This window comes from Ursus arctos, unplaced genomic scaffold, assembly GCF_023065955.2.
Source record: "Ursus arctos isolate Adak ecotype North America unplaced genomic scaffold, UrsArc2.0 scaffold_4, whole genome shotgun sequence".
Lineage (NCBI taxonomy): Eukaryota > Metazoa > Chordata > Mammalia > Carnivora > Ursidae > Ursus > Ursus arctos.
In genome coordinates this window covers 65,801,155-65,822,680 of record NW_026623056.1, presented here as the reverse complement: position 1 = coordinate 65,822,680, position 21,526 = coordinate 65,801,155, and the positions used below count along the sequence as shown (strand labels likewise).

Here is a 21,526-nt window from a genome sequence, read left to right as displayed (position 1 = left end):
CAGTTAGATTTTTTTTTTCAAAGATTTTATTTATTTATTTGACAGAGATAGAGACAGCCAGTGAGAGAGGGAACACAAGCAGGGGGAGTGGGAAAGGAAAAAGCAGGCTTCCAGTGGAGGAGCCTGATGTGGGGCTCGATCCCTCAACGCCGGGATCACGCCCTGAGCCGAAGGCAGATGCTTAACGACTGTGCCACCCAGGCGCCCCTTCAGTTAGATTTTGCACTGTAATTCATTTTGAAGACTTTCCTGACTCTTTAAACAGTGGGAGGCAAAATTAAACCTACCGGACATATAAAAGGGCTATGCATTTGAAAACTTGGTTGTCTGGTGTCCTCTAGAGAGCTATCAGAAAGAAGAGATATTGGAAAGGAAGCTCTAAGGGACATATTCTGCGGAATTTGTAACCAGTGATAGACCAAACATTTCAATGGAGTAATACATCTAAGTGAGAATAGAGGAGTTTGAATCAGACCAAGAGAAAAAGGTTTTTCAATTGGCACGTGGTTCTCAGACCTGGATTGGTTGGAGCAGGTCAGGGTTCCATTTGATATTAAGCTTAGAAATGGTTGTTTTTCACTTGGCATTTGCTGTATTAAAACAACATTACAAATGGATGCATCCAATTAAAGATGCCCAAGTACCACAGTTCCTTTACAACTATGAAGGAATTGGGGGATAATAATTCCTCAGTACATCGAGGCTGCAAAAATTTTATTTGATGTTCTCTATATGGAATATCATTACTCATGGGTCCTTGGTTTTAAAATAAACATCAGACATGGGGAAGTCATTAAAAGACAGCAAAACTTTATGAAATATAATATCTCATGTGTAAGTTTATGTACATAACCCCTCTATATAAACATTAAGTGTGTGAGCTTGCATAAGATGTAAGGAGGCAAAACTGACTTTTAGCTGTGTTTATATAAAACAGATAATTTCATGATTACATTTCTTATTCTGTGTGTCACTTACAGTATTTCTTCTCACAGTTGTTGGACAACAAGCTTTGACATTTTAAGAGCCTACAGATGTCATAATTAAACTTAGTAATCAGTCTAGAAATAAACACATAAATAACAAGGGATCAAAAGGTCGGCAATACGGCACGGCATAAACAGGAATCCCAATGCTTGCTCCTAATATGAAAAAAATGCATTCTGCAGTTCAAAGCATGTCATTCTTCACATATGTTCCAATGAAATATGAAAGAGGGAAAACTCTCTCCAAATGATTAATGTAACATTTTACAAGGACATATGGATGTTCTTAGAATTTCATGGGGGAAGGGGAACTTACCTGGAATCAATTATGGGAAATTTGGCAAAATAGAAGTGAAATATTCATTCGCTCTTCTTCTTATAATTACTCAACATGTGTTACAAGAATTTTAAAAAATCCGACAGAATAAGATGAGGGTAATTTCAGTCAATGGGAATTAATTGTCTTCAGATGATCGCATGACAAAAAAAGACTTACTCAGGTTTTGGAACTGATTTTGAAGGACAGGTTTCAGTGTATGCTGAGTAAAGCTTGAGCCCAGGCACTGTCTTTGCCCTGAAGTTTTCTCAGACCCTCCCCAAGCGGTGGTGTTTCTCTCAGGTCTTGTGCTGCTTCAATCCATATACATGGACGTACTTCTCTGAGAGGAACATTCACGGAATTGTTTACCCGTCTATCCCACCAGACTATGAGGGTCTTGAAAGCAGCGACCTCTCTTATGATACATCTTTGTATCCCCAGTTATTTCTGATATATCAGGTGCTTCTTCTTTGATAGACTGCTAGGTCAGGGCTGAGAGACACAACAGGTAAAGAGTAAAAATTTAGAATTCAATGAAAAAAAAGTGAATAAGTTCATATGTTAGTGAATGAATGTTGCACAGATATTTACTTATTTTGATTGAAGACTTCTTATTTCAATCACTAGGGAATGTTGAAATTGTACTCTTTCATAGGAATAAAATAATACTTTAAAGCTTTTTTTGTTAAAAAATAATGTAGTTTCTTTCAATGCTGCAGATGGGTTTAATTAACAAAAAATTAAGATTACCATAATACCTTTAATATCTTCATATTATCCTTACAGTTCGGCCTTAAATAACAATTAAGACTTTAAAGTAAGTGTGTGACACGGTTCTGCCCTAAATATAAGTTAACATTGCAGGTAAAATTAGGCAATAATTAAAAATGTGCAGAAGTCAGAATTGCCATTACTCAGTTAAGGATAAATGTATTTTTTAAAGATTTTATTTTTTAAGTAAGCTCTACACCCAACATGGGGCTTGAACTCAGAACCCCCCAGATCAAGAGTTGCATGCTCTACCCACTGAGCCAGCCAGGTGCCCCAAGGGTAAATATTAATTATAGAAAGTATAAAGTTTTGCCATGTAACTTTTTCTAAGTCTACTAAAGGATTTGAGATTTTTAGGAATTTAGGAGTTTAAGGTAAAAGAGGGGAATAACCCCCCACAATGTTGTTGGAATGCAAGAAATATTATTTAATGGTGCACAGGTCAGCACAAATTTCCCTTGGGTCAAATCTAACCACACCCAAAGCTGAAAATATTTACTCTCTGGCCCTTTACAGAAAAAGTTTGACTACAAGCAGTGCATTTGATTTTTACACATGTTTTTAAGTGCTAGGCTTCAGTATTACTCCCTGTCCCCCTCAGTTAGATATTTTAAACTTAGCAAATGTCTGAACTTTATTTCCAGTTTAGATTGCAATGTGGTGAGTAGTCAGTGATGAGGCACCTTTATGAGGAAGAATAGGAGAAAAGGCTGTATTGCTTTTAATAGCTGTGACTCCCTTTATGTTTGTAGGTATTTATCAATCCAAACTGATGAGGAAATAGGAAGAGTTCACATTGCCTTCTGGTGTCAAGGAATATATGGTACAGGGACATCTGGAAAATGGGTTTTGGTGGATTTAAAGAAATGTTATTAGTGGTTTGGTCAAATATTTTCTTGTATGAGTATTACATCAACCACAGAATACTTTGTCCTGAGTCTTTTAGAAGAGCTTTTTGGCTATTTATATGACCTTATAAACATATAGAATGAAAAGTACTATGACAATCCACTGATACATTGCCTTGTTGAGAATATGGTTTCCATGCCAAGAACAACCATGAAAAATTGCATAATATCTCTGTAGCACAGCTAATCACTGTTCAGTTGTGTGCCCATCAGTTGATCTTTTGGAGGAATTAAGGGAAATTCAAAAGAAAGATTATCCTGTGCAAACAATGAGAGCTTAGATATCTTGCCTACTGGCCTAAGGTCTCTCCATCATTCCTGTAGGGTTTACTTTTTGTATCAGGAGTTAATTAAGGTGAAACATGAGGTAATTAGGGATAATCCTCCTGGCCTCCTGCTGGCCTGTTGCCTCCTAGGCCATTACCTACACGCAACTCTTCACAGTTTAAGAAAGAAAAGCAGATTTTTGTAAAAGTGATGCTCCTGCTTTTTTATGACGTGAATTCTCATCTTTAAGACAACTTTTTTAAAATAGCGCCTTTACTTGGTAAAGTGTAAAAATGTTTATCCTCTTCTTGAGTTTTGATTTAAAAAGAAAGGGGCGCCTGGGTGAGTCAGTCAGTTGAGCACCTGACTCTGGGTTTCTGCTCAGGTCATGATCTCATGGGTCCTGGGATGGATCCCTTCTTCGGTCTCCGTGCTCAGCAAGGAGTCCGCTTGAGATTCTCTCCCCCTGCTTCGCCCTACACTTGCTATCTCTCGATCTCTCTCTCTCTCTCTCTAAAATAAATAAATAAATCTTTAAAAAAGGAAAAAAGAAACAGAAAAACAGATTATTATATTAATACATACCTGGTCACTGGCAGGATTATGGAGTTAAACTTGTTCACTTTGCATGTTACTAACAGATGAAATGAAATCTACACCAGTTTGAATCTTTAGTTTTGATTATGCTGAAAATTTATGCTTTTCCCCAAACCCCCAAATTATATTCTTTGTACAGATGTGTCAGTGAATTGTGCAATTATAATTATAATAGTAATTGTATGGGGGCGATGAGGAGAAATGAAAAATAAAAGTAAAATTTTTCCTTGAATTACATCCAGGTATTTTATCTTTGAGGAACATTCTAGTCTTTATAATGTAGTAAACAAATATACCAGGTAGTTAACTGACTTTTCAGAATACATACACCTCTGTGTGTTTAGTATGTTTGTTCCATGATAAGTTTTTATATGAGTGTGTTTTCTGTGCGTGTGTGTGTGTGCGCACGCGCATGTGTGTGTTTAACTTTTACCTTTTCAATAAAGGAAAGAATAAAAAGATTTAATGTCCTTGTTGAGCTTTTCTAAGTTGAAAGGAAAGGGGCGCCTGGGTGGCGCAGTCGTTAAAGCGTCTGCCTTCGGCTCAGGGCGTGATCCTGGCGATCCGGGATCGAGTCCCACATCAGGCTCTTCCGCTGTGAGCCTGCTTCTTCCTCTCCCACTCCCCCTGCTTGTGTTCCCTCTCTCGCTGGCTGTCTCTCTGTCACATAAATAAATAAAATCTTTAAAAAAAAAAAAAAAAAAAGAAAGGAAAACGCGTGCCCCTTTATACATACCCTCACCTCCTAATTTACCAACCATATTAGAATCTGTACTCTTGCCAAGAGGCATTTTATTACGATGTTCAGATTTTAGAATTGACAGACCCCCATATTAATTAAATGGCAAATTGCTAGTAAGCAGTCATGACATTTATAAAGGAGGGCATTTATAGAAGAAGTAAAATCTTTTCTGCCATATTTTGTAATATCCTATCAGATTCTGGGCTTAAAAACCTGTTACCATATCTGGTTTCTCTTCAGATCGTATAAATCTTTCACTTTTTACTAAAGATTTCCGTGGAGAGGAACAATTCTGAGTGTTTACCCAATTTTTTGAGGCCTCGCGTATGCAGGGCTTAAAAAAAAATAAAAACAAACCTGTTACCATAAATTTCATGTTATTGTTGCTGTTTCCTCAATTGCTATCAGAGTTCTCACTTCTAAGCTCCCTTTTCTTTTTAGCTGTGCTTTAGAATTGTTTGTGCTAGCATCTCCAATACATACATGTTTTAAAGTCCTTTACTGAGATTATCATTGCTTCTGCGGAGTAAACCAGTAAAGATTATAGAACAGTTACACAGCAACAAGTTGCTAATTCATATCTTCGGTTTGAAACTCTGAAGCAGTTAATATGTATGTTGGTAGATATGCAACTAAATCATAAACTCTTATTTAGTAGTTAATTTCAAAACCCCCAAGTGTCTGAATCTTACTTTTTTTTTAATGAGAGAGAAAAAAAACCACATCCTTTTCATTCTACAGGTTTTAAGACCAAAGGAAACTGAGGGGAAGATTATTTGTGTTTATTTAGTGAATTTGGCGTCAGCCCCTTAAAGTGGAAGTGGGGCCTTTTCTCCTGCAAAATTGCAAAGAGAGCATTTGCACTATGGCATTTAAGATTATATCAGATGAGATTTTCTATTGATCCGGTGGCAGGCATGAGTGCCCTGAGAGAATAAATGAGCCGCCTTTATGAGGCTCCTTGTCAGCAAGGATTTAGCTGTTTCATTTGCAGATTCCTGTAAATGTTCACCAGATTCATGACCAGTAATTTTCACTGGAGAAGGACTGGACCATGGGTAAGCAAATGCCTCTTTGTCATTAACGGTTTCAAATAGCATTAAAAATGTTCTGGCAGCTCAATTGATTCTGATGAAGCTCTGGAGCCCCATCACAATGTGTCTCTAGCTAATATTTCCAATTATCAGGCCAAGGAAAGGACCAAAGTGAGTAGTGCATAATACACACGCATGCACACACACACCCCCCCACGCACACGCACAGGCACAAATTCTGATCACATCATTTTTCATTACAAAACTGAAATTGAAATCTAGAGATGTTAACACTTAGAAGAGCACAGTAAAAATACATGTAACCCAGAAACTACTTCTTACATAATGTATGTCGCTAATCTTTATTTCCTTAATTGGGTTATCTTATAAGTGATCAGTGAATTGCATGCAATAACTAATTTACATGCCCTGTTAGAAATGGTAGCTGTGGTAGCTGTGTAATGATTTTAAGTGTATGTACCAGCGAGTGTACCAACATTGGTTTTGAATTAACACTCGATGCAGAAATCTTCAAAAAATGTGAAGCCATGACAGATAATTAGATAAATACATCTGTCTGTGGAATTTGTTTCTGTATAGAGTTTTCAGCATCTGTGATAACATATAAATTACCTACCCTTAATGTAAGATTTCTATTTCCAAAATTATTATTATTATTATTATTATTATGGCTCTTAAAATTTCATTTAGAAGTATGTTAGAAAAATCTATAGTGCTTTTTTTTTTCTTGCCTCTATCGGTTCTGGTATGGGCTGCCTCACAAGTATGACTGTGTTACATCCAGTACAGTGAAGCTTTCAGTAATTTTTAGTTATCATAAGCACAGAGTAAAAATAAACATATTTGGTACCACTTTCAGGGTTCTCCTTACTCCTGTTACCCATTTATCCCTGTCTCCCAGGAAAGAAGTACCCGTAGGCTATTTGCACATTTGTCCGAAGTCATCCCTGAAGCCCACTCATGCATTGCCGGTGTGGGTACAAAGTAATAAAACCTTTATTGAGGACAAATTAGCAATATGAATTAAATGTCTGTAACCTTAGACCCTAGAATTCCACTTGTGTGAACGTATATTTCAGATAAATTGGTGTGTGCACAAAAATGGCATTTTATGTGCAACGTTATGCATTATAATGTTGTTTTAAATAGCAAAAGATAGTCATCAACTTAAATACAACCAATAGGAGACTTGAAGAAGGCCTTTATGCATTGACACAGGAAGACTCCCAAGATACTTTAATTAGGCAGGAAAAATAATGGTGCTGAATTATACATTCCCATTTTAAACTATTGTTTAAAACTAAGAAAATTGAACTTATAGGTACATATATGAACATGTATGCACATTAGCTCATACATGCACAAACCATACCTGGAAGGACACAGAAGAAATTGATGTATTGTTTGGTAATGGGGATGAGAACTGGGTGAAGCTGAAAGACAAGGCTAGGAGCAAGCCATTTTACAGTGCACTTTAAAAATGTTTTTATACCATAAAAACGCATGCAAAACTGTATTTCATCCTTTATTGTTTCCTTCATGACCTGATATAGCAAGTTCGAATGTTCCAATTACCTTTTTTCCTCCTCCCCACTTTAGTGATGTTGACTTTGACTGGCTATTAGAAAAACAACCTAAATTCTTATTAGTATGTGGTTGACGGATAGCCTCATACCACCCAGAGATGTGTCTGATATAGAAGAGGAGAGTTGTTAACTCACATGGAATTCTCACTGGATAAGCTTCAGGCAGTAGATTCTGAAAGCACTTTCCAGGCCGCTGCGTGTGCGCGATCATTTGATTAGAGCGAGCCCAGCTAGCCAGAGACAGCTGTAGGTGCTTTAATCCACATCCCTGACAAAAGGAGGAACATCCACAGCAGTCACAGCCGGCTTTGAACTGGAGATTGGTGCCCAGAGGGCTCCCAGGGAACCCCATGTTGGGAAACCAAGAGGGGACAATTGCAGGTACAGAAGGGACAGAGCTGCCAGCTCTGGAGCCAGAGTAGCTTCAATTGTGGTTATGACGTATGTTTTATAAAGACACACAACACATGACATTTGCTTTATGCTGGGATGTTGTTACAAATAAAAGCTGCCCGCTCCCTCTTCAAATTCTACTGACTCAGACCCTGTACAGAAGAACCCGGTTTTGGGTACTGTTGCTCCATGACTGAATCTCTGGGTCAGTTGCTTCCTGGATCCCAGTAAATGGTGAAGAGTGGAATCTCAAACCAGAAGTATTCATTACTGGAACACTCAAGCTCTGGGCAATCTTTGAGCAGCCAAGGCCAGGGTTCTCTGTTAACGATCTGAAATCTTTGCAAAGGCTCCAAAAGCCCCATCCTGCCAGGACTTTTCCCAGAAATGCTTCCCTAATCCATTTCCTGGGGGCTCTCTGCTCGCTCCTGGCCTGGCCCCACACTCCTGTTTTATACTGAGCTAGCATCTGCCCCGGGCACTGAATTAGTAAAGGGTGTTCCTTTCCCACTGTAGCTAATACCTCTTAGCTTTTGGGGATGAGTCAGTGCAGTAAATTTTCTGAACTGTATGCATTTATTTAAAATTTTTTACCAAGCGTGACTCTGAGCCCAGTACTTTTCTAGGCACTGAGGATTCAGAAGGGAACAAAAGAGATCAAAATATCTCCATGGAGCTTTATTCCTAGAAGTGGATATGACAATAGAGGCAAATAAAGAAAACATATTGTTCGGGTGATTGAGTTGTATAACAAGAGAGAAAGCATGAAACAGGAGAAAGCATGTGTGTCTGGGGGGTGGGAGGTGAGCAGCTGGGGAGTTGTGATTTCAGATCGAGTGGCCAGGGAAAACCTCCCTGAGAAGGTGAATTTTGAGTGAAGCCTTAAGGGAAATTAAAAAATAATAATAATTAACTATGTTGGGGATGAGGAGTGTGGGTGGAAAATATTCGAGGAAGAGGAGAGAACAAGTGCAAAGGTCCCAAATTAGGAAGTGCTGGGAGGCTTGTGCAAATACAGCAGCCTGGTCCAGGAGAAGGTAGGCTGAGGGATGAGGTGAGAGTAGTGAGCAGAAGCCAGGTCAGGCGCTTCCTCTGGGGACCTCGGCTTTTAGACCAAGCTAGACCACTGAAAGGTTTTGAAGAAGAAGAGACATGATCTGTCTTATGTCTTAAAAGGATCACTCTTGGCATTGAATTGAATTTCCCACATGGGGGCAAGAACTGAGACAGGGAAGGAAGTTACAATGATTCAGGTGAGAACTAACCAGGTCAGGGCAGTGGAAGTATTGAGAAGTAATTAGAATCATATATATTATGAAGCTAAAACCATCAGGATTAGAGAGCTTCTGTGAGATGATGAGAAAAGGACAGGAGTCAAGGATGACTCAGCTTTGATGGGCTAAACTAGAAGAAGGGAATTGGCATTTACTGAAATGGAAAGACTATGAGAGGTGACAGTTTAATGGATAAGTCAAATCTGACATTGTCTGGTTGACATATAACAATGGAGACATGAAGTAGGTGGTTGGAGGTATGAGTCCAAGGAAGAGGTCTGGCTTGGACTTTTGGAAACCTAACAAACAGGTAGTAATTAAAGTCATGAGAGCTGATAAGACTATACACAGAGTTTATGTAGAGGTAGAAGAAATCTCAAGACTGAATTTTGGGTCACTTTATTTTTAAAGGTTGAAAAGATAAAGAGGACCTAGCAAAAGAGAGAGGAAACACAATCTGTTTGATAGCTGGCAGAAAATGAAATGAGTATGTTATCCCTTGGGTAATTGAAATAGATATTTAAAGATGGAGAGAATATTCAACTGTGTCAAATGCTAGTGAAGGGTCAAAGAAGGTGAGCAACAAGAACTGATCATTGGATACCACAACATGGAGGTCATTGGTAACCATTATAAGAGCAATTTTGCTGGAGTAGCAGCAGACAAGTGTTTATTGCAAAGGGTTCAAGAGAGAATGTGAGAAAAGAAATTGGAGACCCTAAGTAAGGAGGTTACTCCCAGAGTTCTGCAGCACAACAGGGAAGAGAGACATGGAGAGTATCAGGAGAGGAAAGCTGGGACAATAGAGGAGTTTTGTTTTCATCTGTTCTTAAAATGGGATAATTAAAAGCTTGTCTGAATGCTTATGGGAATCATCTAGTAAAGAGGGAAAAACTAATGATACAGAAGAGAAAGAGGAAAATTGCTGAAGCAGGTCCTTGAGTGGGCACAAGGAGATGGGAGCTAGAGACAAGTGGAGAAGTTGCTGTACTCTAGACACATAGACAGATCATCCATTCATGAGACAAGGTAGATAATGGGCCCATATATGCAGTTGTATGGGTAGGGGTGGTAGACAGTCGCATATGTTTGATTTTTATAGAGTGCAGTTCATGATGCAAGATTATTTTTTCACATTAATGTTTGAAAAAGAAAATGGAAACACTGGCTTACATTGTTTTGTAGAGGAACAATGAATTGTGTTGAAAGAGAACAGATTTCCAGACAGTGTTGAGATCTCTGGTAATCTATCACATGTGGCTCCTTTCATAGTCAACTTGTATAAATAGAGAATTCCTTTTCCAATCTGGTTTAATTAAACAAAGAAACAGTGAGTGCTGTGATTACTGAGACCCCACCCTGCCTTCAGGGAGCTGCCTATCTGGTGGGATGAGTCCCAAGATACGGTGACCTTTTTTTTTTTAAATAAAAATCATGACTGATCACCCCACCCATGGGTTGACAACAGGAGAGAATATTTAACATGAAGACCATTCAGGCATATTCAGGGCATATGTTCACCATTATTGTAATTAGTATCAGATGTTGGTAAGTGTGGACCCAGAGAAATAAACAGTGTTACAGAAGAACAGAAGAGTGAATGTTCAACTTTGCCTGGGAGGTGTGGGAAAGCAAAATTAAGGCTTTGAAAATTACTGAAACAAAAGGAGAACCAGGAATTCAGCTTGGACAGATAGATTAGAGTCATAGTGAATGAGTATGATTCTAAGGAGTGTGGATATTATTCTATAAACATCAACAGTGACATAATCATGTCTGTATTATAGAAAGATATATTTGGTAGCAACGTGGAGCAGGGATTGGTCAAAACTGGAGGTCATAAACCATTCAGTGCCCTCTGCAATAGTCCAGGCAAAATATAATAGGGAGATGACAAGAAAATGGCAATAGAATTGGGGGGAGGAAGGGGTAGATCCTAAAATGATTTTTTAGAGGAAGGGGAAACAGGACTTTGAGACTTATTTGGAAAAAAAAAATAACAATGACCACAAGGTTCTAATTGGGGTAAAATTACACTTTGAGGTCATTTGTCAAGGTCTAGAATACTGAGGATGAGCAGTTTCGGTCAGGAGGTGAGCAAACATAATGAGTTCAGTAGGTGCATGTTCAGTGTTAGATAATTTCAAGCAGCTGGAAAGTCTGGGCTTTTTTTTTTTTTTTTGACATCTTTCTTTTAGTAGACATTGGGTTTATCATTTGAACTCAACAAAAGAAGAAAAGTAAAATTAGCAGTATGTCGGTGCAATTAAAATGATGTGAAGGACATTCAATACTGAAGAACAAATTCATTCATACCTAGCAAAAGCAAGAGTACCCAGTGTTTTTCATGGAAGGTGACCACATTTTCTTGATTGAATTTTTTTGGTTTTTTATATTGTTCTGTTTTGTTTTGTCAGTTATAGGATTGGCCAGAAATATTTTACTTTCTTCTTTGTTATTATGTATTCACATTCAACTAATCCATTGAGAAAAATAAAACAAACCTGGAAAGATGGCTTGAAAGGAAATGGTAATACACCACAAAGAGGAGAAATAGTTTACTTTTCTTTCATAGATTATGTGACCAGAGGAAAATGCTTTGGGGTATAGTTTTAAGATTTCCAAGAACTTCAATAATGCATACATAATAAATACATCAAGCTCCCTATTGCATTTCCCAAGTCATTAATTATACACCAAGACCATTTAATGACAGAATAGAATGCTTATTTGACCAATCCACAAAGACCACATTGATCTGTATCTTTCTGGTTTATGTAGTTGATATATTATAAAACTTCAAAAATTAGTAAATTCATTTTTAACAAAGAATGCCATGATATGCCACAATATTTTCTTCTGTTTTCTAACTACGCGATCATAATATTCTCATACTCAGAAAATGGTACCTATAGTGGCGCCTGGGTGGCTCAGTCGTTAAGCGTCTGCCTTCAGCTCAGGGCGTGATCCCGGAGTCCTGGGATTGAGCCCCACAGCGGGCTCCTCTGCTGGGAGCCTGCTTCTTCCTCTCCCACTCCCCCTGCTGTGTTCCCTCTCTCGCTGGCTGTCCCTCTCTCTGTCAAGTAAATAAATAAAATCTTTAAAAAAAAAAAAAAAAAAGAAAGAAAATGGTACCTACAGAAGGTAGATTTCACATGAATTTGATATTATTATTTTTATTGTGACATCAGTACTCAAAGCAATGCTTTTTTTCCTAGAAACTTGGAGCTAAATTTAATGAATAATCATGGCAAATACATTAACTGCTTTTATTGTTAATATATTTACAATTTTCTCATTTTACCGGTTTTTTAAAAAATTTTCTTTTCAGTTCTAATATTTTTATTAAATAAATGGCTTTATTATATATTAATGTGCTTTGGGGTTTTTTTGTTTGTGTTACAGAATATTTTGGCAGCAAAAAAAATTAAAGAAGGACCATATGAACATATAAACTGAATTAAGAAATAAGCCCTGTTGCTATGCCAGTTTTTTTGCTTGTTTATTTCACTTTTAATCTCACCTTGGACAACATTCATAGCTCACTGAAACTAACATCCTTCTATGATTTGCAAACCTGTAGAGAGGTAGATGAAAAAGTCACAGCAGCCTTTTTGGCAGTTCTGGTGTCTGAAGTGATGGCAGCTTGGTCTAGCGTGGGGTGGGTAGAGTACCGGAGCAGCAATTTTGTTGGTGTTCTTTAATCAGCCTTCCCTTATTCAAAGGGGGCTGTACTCTTATTATAGCACCATAATTTTGCAACTTATTGGGTACATCTATATCCCAAAGCAAGTGTACACTTTTATTGCAGATATAAATAGTAACCTTTCTAGTTATATGGTATTTTTTATTAAGCATGGCTCAACTTACCAAAGATAGCTTAAAATTAACTTAATAATATTAAATTTTACAATTTATAATTTATTCTATTACTTTCATTTATATTTCTCTCTTTTTTTTTCATTTTATTTCGAGAGTCACACTCCAAACATTATTTGACCCCAGATTTCTTTAAGAACACTGAAGAAAAAAATTGTGTTTGTGTATTCATATGACTGAGACGTCTATGCAAACTACTGTTATACTAGGAGTTAAGGATTTAAAAGGATAAGGCCAACCTGCCTTTTCCAAGAGCTAATAATATGGTAGAGGCAGCCATTTAAACAACACAACACAATACAATATGTCTGTTGTAGCATTTTATTTTATCTTTTAAAGATTTATTTATTTGAGAGAGGGAGAGAGAGAAAGGGTGCATGTATGGGGGAAGGGGAAGAGGGAGAGGGAGAGTCTCCCAAGCAGACTCCCTGCTGAGCTCAGGACCTTGAGATCAAAACCTGAGCCAAAACCAGGAGTCAGACGCCTAAGCACCTGCACCACCCAGGCGCTCCATGTCTGTTGTAGCATTTAAAAAAATGATAACAGTGAGAACATCAAGAAAAAATGGTTTAGGGATCAAGAAAGCTTGACCAAAGGTGGCGTGTTCCATATGCCATGAAGGATGAAAGAAGAGCTGTCTATAGTTGGAAGAAAAAGGGTTGGAAGAAAGAAATAATGGGTGCAATTGTTTCCCAGCTGAGAGAATAGATTAGCAGAAACTTGGTGGCTTAAAACAGAAATTTATTCCCTCTTTGTTCAGGTAGTCGGAAGTCTGAAATCAAGGTTTGGTTCCTTCTGGAGGCTTTAAGGGAGAAACCATCCCATGTCTACTCATGAAGAATAACAATTTCTCATTATTTATTGTTTTAATTTCTGAAGGAGAAAGAGGCAGAGACTGTAAAGGTCTTCCAAGGGAATGTAAACTCGTATGTGTGGTTTCAGTAATGTTCTATCATAGGAAAACTTAAATCATACTCTGTCAGCTTATAGAGCGACATTGACCTATCTAACAGTGTAATGATAAATATTATTAGCAATAGCTATCATGGGGGGCCTGGGTGGCTCAGTGGGTTAACCTTCCGACTTCAGCTCAGGTCATGATCTCAGGGTCCTGGGATGGAGCCCTATGTAGGGCTCACCGCTCAGCAGAGAGTCTGCTTTTCTTTCTCCTTCTGCCCCTCTCCCCGGCTCATACTGGCCTGTGTGTGCTCTCTCTCTCTCTCTAAAATAAATAAATAAATCTTTAAAAACAAAACAAAATAATAGCTATCATGTATTGAATATAGATAAGGGTTTTTCATATATTATCTCATTTAATCTTTACCCTAATGGTAGTACTAGCATGTTTTTGGTAGAGATAAGAAAACTGAAGCATAAAGAGGTTAATTAATGATAGTACCTGTAAACACCTACATATGATAAGCAGAGTAATAATAAAATAAATTGAACATGAGAACCTATATTACTATAAAAATTGAAAAAAGAAACGAAGAATACATAGACATAAATATTATAACAATAGGGTGGCATATGATTGAAGAAATGGAACTCTGTGTATTATAGCAACCTACTTTTTAGCACTTTCTGCTTCTGCCTTCTGCAATAAAACCCATTTCACAATATAAAAATATTATATAGCCACTTACTATAACAATAAAAATGAAAGCTACAGTACACATAGCTTTGAGACCCTACTGTTTGGGACTGAGAGCTTTAGCTGGTAAACTCGAGTTTAATATGAAATGCCATTATAAGGAAATTGATATTTGTTAAAAAGGAAATAAACCAAGAACTCCTCTAAAATGATTTCATTTCTATGCTGGGACTAAAGTTTTTGAGCTGCCTTGTCCGGCTGTTATTTCCCAAGTATGATCTCCATATGGACTTCCTGAAAATGGGGGCTGGAGGAATCGTTAAAAATCAGATTACTGTGCCCAGCTCCACACCTTCTGAATCGGTCTCAGGGACCACGATGAGGCAGTCTGCATTTTACGCGAAGATTCGGGATAATTCTTTAATACTAAACACTTGAGAACCATTGAACTAAGTTAAATATAGGTACTCAAATTATTCCACCCCATTAAAAAAAAAACCCCTATTTCCTTAATTAACTCTTTTATAAAAAGATGATGCTAGTAAGATGGGAGAGAAGACTACAAAATCAAAGAGTGATCTGAGTCCGTAAATTCCCAACTTCAAAGGAGTTGTATTAAGTAAATATCTAAGGTAAATATTTTGCCTGCTACCTTTTGTTAATCAAGTCAGTATGTTTAAAAAGTCATTGTTTTAAATGCTTTTTAATATACCCAAATATGTAGACCTATATGGTATGTGTAGTGTGTTTCTCAAAGCAAAATAAAATTAAAAGGTAGATTTTGGTCTGTCTCTTGCTATTCAGTAAGAAGGGCTCCACCAATAAGGCCAGATTTCCTGGGCACACATCCTTCTGGGAGTGGCTGCTCGCTTTACTTCCCATTTAGCAGCTGTACAACTGGGAAACGTCCAAGAGAATGAAAGCCACCTGCTCCTCTAATGATTTCAGCCAAACGGGTGGGATTGAAGCTTTACCAAATGTGTTGTCTGTCACTCTGATTCAGTTTTTAAAAGGAAATTGAACTGGTCAGATATTCATATAGAAAATATGTGCTGTTAGCTAACTCCTGTTGTGTTTGAGGTTCCTTTCAGGGTACCACGTTCCATGGATTTTGAGATGCCCTCCTAAAGGGAAGAGTAGAGATCGTTTGGAGGTCAAAGTCCCATTAGAATTTCCAACTCACCTCTTTACCCACTTCAGTCTCTTAAAAAGAGACTGCAGGATAGGATATTATAGAAAAAACAAAGTCACAGGCTTTCCTGTGACATAGACGTAGGGTTAGAAGCTGGCCTCTCCCGTAATTTGCTGTGTGGACATGCGCATTTGCCTCTTTGAGCCTTAGTTTTGCAATCTGGAAAATAGGGTTATTTTATGGATTAGATGTGTCTGGAAATGTCATGGAACATTTGTTTTCATGTAAATATTTAGTATTATCTTTTTTTTTAGATTTTATTTCTATTTGTGTTTTATATAATTATCTACCCCAGTGATATCTACATCATGACAAAATCGAGAGAAGGTCCATTTCAAGTTTTCTCTCATTTCACCCCAACCTGACCGTGTATACCAACTTTTATTTTCCGTCATCGTCTTCAACATTATGCCCTAATACCGTTTGACAGAGGGTGATGCAACGTCAGTATGAATTTGTATGTCAGAATATTTCCATAATAATCGGGGATTAATGCTTTGTAAGGATTAGTTCATATAATAGCATTAATATAAGTAGGGAAAAAAAACCCCACAAAATTTTGCATAACAATTTCAGGAAAATGCTCTATGTAGGCATTTTTTACTGGGCCTCGGGTTTTAATCATCAAAAGCATTGAGCTAGTAAGCACCTTCAGTGTGCATAAGACTATTACAAACTCTAGAAATAAGTTAATTGAAGTGGATATGAAAGAGGAAAATGACAAGTAGAAACAGAAAAATAAAAGTCGATCAATAGGAATTAATAGTAATCCATTCATTCTCTTATATTCAGTAGTTTAAGTAAATATTTTATTATAATGAGAAAATGAAGTATATATAACCTTAAATAATTTTAAGTGTAAAAAAATGTCTAGTGTTAAAGCATGTTATCTTCCCTTCTACATGACGCCTCTAGCTTGGAGCTCATCAAACTGCATTCCAGTCGACTCGAAATATCATGAAATATCAGATCCATGTGCTGATTTGTATTCTTTTGTTTAATGGGCACTTTGCTTTATACTCTTTGGGCAATTTTCGCTGCTGAGGTAGCACCACGGAAAACGCTACGATCGGCAGACTAGTCGCCAAAGTCAAGAAGCCATTACGGCATCAGTCTTTACAGCTGCCTGTGCGCTCCTGTGGTGCTAACACATGAAGGCAAAGTCAACTTGGTGCAGACAGGATAGAGGATTAGCAGGGCCTGAGTTGGACATTTTGCACCTCTCACTTCCCTACTAGACCCTCTCTAGCTTTTCATGTCAAGACAGTCTTTCCCAGAAAGAGACACGAAGGCTAAGAAGGCATTTATCACTCGTAGGTCATACCTTTCTGCCCAATGTCGTGGTTATCTTTGCATCTCAAACTCTTCCCGGCACAGATTGGGCATATGGTGGGCATTTAACACACATTTTTTTTAAATGTCTTTTCCATGTCCTTCTAAGATAGAAGTATGACTCTGGAATCAATTTGCTCCCAAACTGCTGTGTCAAAAATGACAGCTCAATGAGATCGAACCACAGAATTATTTAAATAGAACTATGTTTCAGGCACAGATTTTAAAAATATCTTTCTAGTATTTTTCTGCAAAACACAGCTAATGTGTTTCTTTCCATTTATCTGACCTCCCCTCATTGAATTACCCCATCTTTGTTGCAGAAGCCTGCAAGCATTGCTTGGACACTCGCAGTGATTTGCACCTATTTTTCATGGATGTGTCAGCCTATGATTATATAATTATATGACTTTTTATAAAAGCATAGAAGGCTTGGAAAATGATGTGCCCTCATTTTATGAATGCTCAAGTACTCTTTGAATAAAACACTTTACTCGCTTTTAGAGCTATGCCACTGGAAGGCAATCATTGAGTCTTTTATGTAAATTACTATTTTTCATTATTTACCGATTCCCAGTTGCCCCATATATAGTCTAAGTATATTCTCTGTGGCAGTCAGAATGGTATAATCTAGGAGTTAAATGATTAAAAAAGCAGATTTCCTGGGATTAGATGCAATATAATACTATGTTGACATAAATGACTGGCTTCTTTTTTTCCTATTACTTATTAGGCAAAAAGAAAAATCATCACAATGTATGGTAGTTAAGTAAATGATGGTCTGTACTTTTAACCAGTTTATGAAGGAAGATTTCTTCAACTTTACTATTTAGTGTCTACAATGTTATTCAAATAAATCACTTTTAAATGAATTATCATGTCATATTAATTATATATTTAATGAGTAGCTACTATTTCAATTCAGTGATATTCTTCTATAAGAAATGGACCTTTCGTGCCATGGGTTTTCAAAGTAATTGCAGAGTCAAGACACAAATACAAAATACAGAACACTAAACACCATAAATAAAAAATTTAAGCAATCACTAAGGTTATACTTGATTGAAATACATGAAATTGCACATTTTAAACTGTTGTCAACCTATTATAACTACAAACTTATAATTTTGCCTAATATCCTACTTCCTCTCAATTTCATGTCTCAGTCCTTGTGGGTCCCTCTGCCTGGAAGTTCTCTCCCCACTGTACAGTTTCAGCTAAAGCACAATACGCTCCAAGTATCTTTACTGAAATTCACAGCATGGGTGAGATACTGCATTATTGATTGCATGCCTTTTACATTTAAAATATTTCAATGTGTGGCAGTATCCTAGAGTATGTGTTTTCATATACCCCTACCCCATCCTGGCCCTTCCTCAAAAATAATTCCTCCAGGGTAGTGTCATAACATATTTGTGTCCTTCAGGGTAGATGTCACAGCATATTTGTATCTACAGAGCTTATTAACATGATTGGCATCTGGCCAGGGCCAAGTAAGTGCTGAATGAATGAATATGTGAATATGTTAATAATTCAGTAACAACATATTTTGAACTGGGTGAGGCATTGCTGATTTTCTACTTCTGCCCCTCATTTTGCACATGAGAAAATCGAGGCTCAGAAAAATAGCTTGCCATTACTCTTTAAGAATTGAATTAGAGCTGAAATAGTACAAGCAAAGTGTTAAAAATCATCCAAAAAATGTTAAAAATCATCTAAACTTATATGGGTATAATATATTTCTTTAGTGGTATATCCGTGCTCACTAATCTCCTATCTTATTCTAAGCCAACTTGACTTCACCTTCAGATGCCCATGTCTCTAATACTTGGGAGATAATTAGCACAGATATTTACCCAAAGAAGTAGTAACTCTTGAATAACTCTTGGCAATGACAGTCAGTGAAGATTTTGTAGAAGAACTGGGATTTAAACTGAATCTTAAAGTATGGGTCAAATTAAGACAGGTGAAGGAAATGGGAGAATGTGAGTGGAATGGTATGAGCAAAACATTAGGGCAGGAAATCCTAAAATGTGCAGAGAAGAGTAAACAAAGAGAATATTAAACTAGTCAATGCTTGTCCTAGTGTCCTTGGAAAGTATATGGTTTTGGTTTTATATATATATATGTGTGTGTGTATATATATATATATATATATATATATAGTACATGTATACATATATATAATGTGCACACATATATGTGTGTGTGTATATGCGTGTGTGTGTGTGCATAATGCTAGAGACTGTCCTATCTAGGTTGAAAAATAAATATCGATTTATAACAGTATCCTACATTAAAAGTTAGAATAGTGTTGAAAGTTAATTGTAATGTCAGACTTTAAAACTTGCTTTATACATAAATATAGTCCTACTTTATTAAAACAACTGGCCTTCTGGACTTGATAATATAAACTGTTTTTTTCTTCTTCTTTTTCTTTTTTTTTTTTTTGTTCCCACCAAATTATGTTTGTTTACTTCAGAAAATACTGAGGAGATTTTTACATAGTTTCATTCTCTTTTATATGTTTTTCAGAGATAAATGTGAACGCTGTGTGTGTATGTGTGTTTGTGTATGTGAAGTCATAAGGAGGGGCCTTGGAGGGAGTTGGTGGAAAGAACTGTCCCCTTGAAAATGTAGTTTAGGATTGGTACCTGAGCCTTCCATGTACCCACCTTTCCATAGCATGACATCTACAGCTAATAGATTTTCTTTCTGTGTTTAGCCTGAGCTATAACATTCTCCTAAAAAAAAAAAAAAAAAAAAATCACCATAGGTACCTTCTCTTAATTATTGTGAATTGAATCAAAAGATATATTTATCAAATGGTTTAAGAGTATTAATTTTTAAAATTATATATGTGTCCGCTAAACTCATACTCATGACTAATATCTAAATTTTTCCTCTACTGAGTCATTTTCAATTGACTTAACCATTTATTGAGTGCTCACTATGTGTTTATGAGCATTTTTGCTGTCAGGGATGCAAAGGAAAAAAGAGAGAGAGAGAGAGAAAGGCATGGACTTTGGGCTTTGCCCATATGGAGTTTTGACTTAGTGGGAGATACATAATCAACAGCTGAATAATAAATGAATACATATATTACAAATTACTGAAAGTATTCTTAGAGAAGTAAATGGTTGATGTGGTAAACTGGTTTGCAGAGTGTCCTATTTTGGAGAAGGTCACTGAAGATGTTCTCTCTGAGGGGGTGACATAGAAACTGAGCCCTGAGGTAAAAGATGGAGCTACCCATACAAGTGACAGGGAGAAAGTGCTAGGCAGGGCGGTGGGACCATATATGTAGTGGTCCTGTGGTAAGAACTTTGTAGGCTAAAGGAACCTGTGGTAGACCAGCAAGGGGAACTCATGACTGAGGGATACAGGAGGAGATTGCATATGAAGAGGATGGATGGTCCGAAGCAGCCAAATCTGGCAGTAATAGGCAGACCATGCTAAGGATTCAGATGTTATTCTGTATGTGATAAGAAAGCACAGGAGTGTTTAAAGCAGGGAAGGGCTTTAGCAGGAAAAGATCTCTGTGATTATCAATTATCAGTTATCCTATTGAGGATGGATTGGAGAGGAGGAAGAGAGAAGTAGAAATGTCAGTTAGAGGGCCATTAAGTTGTCCAGACAAGAAAAAATGGTGGATTAGACTATGATGACAGTGGAAGTGGATTGAAGTGAGCAGATTCTAGAAATACCTGGGAGATGATGGAGCTGTGAGAACTTGATGAAGTGCTTTGTGATGTAAGGGAAAAGGATGGATGCAGGAGAGCTTACAGATTTCTAACTTCAGCAATAGAGTGAATGGCTGAGCCATCAACACAGATGGGAACCATTGGGTAAGAAGGAGAGTTCAGCTTTCTATGCTTTATTTGAGATGCTTGATTGTTAGTCAGTGTGACACTTTGTAGTGTTTAGAAATCAGGAGTGAGATTTAGATGACGGATATAGATTTGAACAATGTGAATGTATAGAAATTGGGCTTATAAAATTTCTCTTTTTCTTGATGATAAGAGGGAAATCAAGCCCTATTTGAACAGGTGTATAATGTAACTACAGATGAATATATAAAATGTAAGTATATGTGCTTGCATGTATGCACGAACAACACACACACGCACACTCACTCTCACCTCCTTAGGGAGTGAAAAGAATAATTGATACTGTTTGGATAAGAAGGAGAGAAGGGAGGGGGGAAGAAAGGAAGGGAAAAAAAAAGGGAGGAAGGGAACCTTTGCTTGCCTAAGAAAAACTGTGTTCAAATCAACTTCAGAAATTCAAGTAATTTACCAATTCCATTTATTTTCCCTCCAAAGCTGTATATGAATGTAAAAAGAAACTTGTAAAAATAGAAATTAGATTAACTCAGCTTCCCAAGTTCACACAGGGTGAGGATATTTGAATTTCTTGTTCTATCATCAGAGTCTTATTCATTTCATCATTTACCGACAAGGAAGTTCACATTGTAATTTAATCCTACCTGAAACCTCTAGAAATGCCATTGCTACAGGGAAAATGATCTGGCTTACTGGACAAGTCATCCAGAATGTGTGGAATATGTAGGACCAATTTGTAGGTGTGTGTAGGCAATGGAACACAGATTAAGTTAACCCTAAAAATCT

General features: G+C 37.1%; 1 protein-coding gene and 1 non-coding gene across 23 annotated transcripts in view; both read left to right on the top strand.

Annotated features, from left to right (window-relative positions):
- ROBO2 (roundabout guidance receptor 2) overlaps window positions 1–21,526 on the top strand; it is a 798,986-nt gene that overhangs the window by 561,683 nt on the left and 215,777 nt on the right. The gene's annotated exons all lie outside the window — the stretch shown is intronic.
- LOC113257179 (U5 spliceosomal RNA) lies at window positions 4,811–4,926 on the top strand. The gene has a single exon (XR_003316861.1). It is a non-coding gene; the product is annotated as a U5 spliceosomal RNA (small nuclear RNA).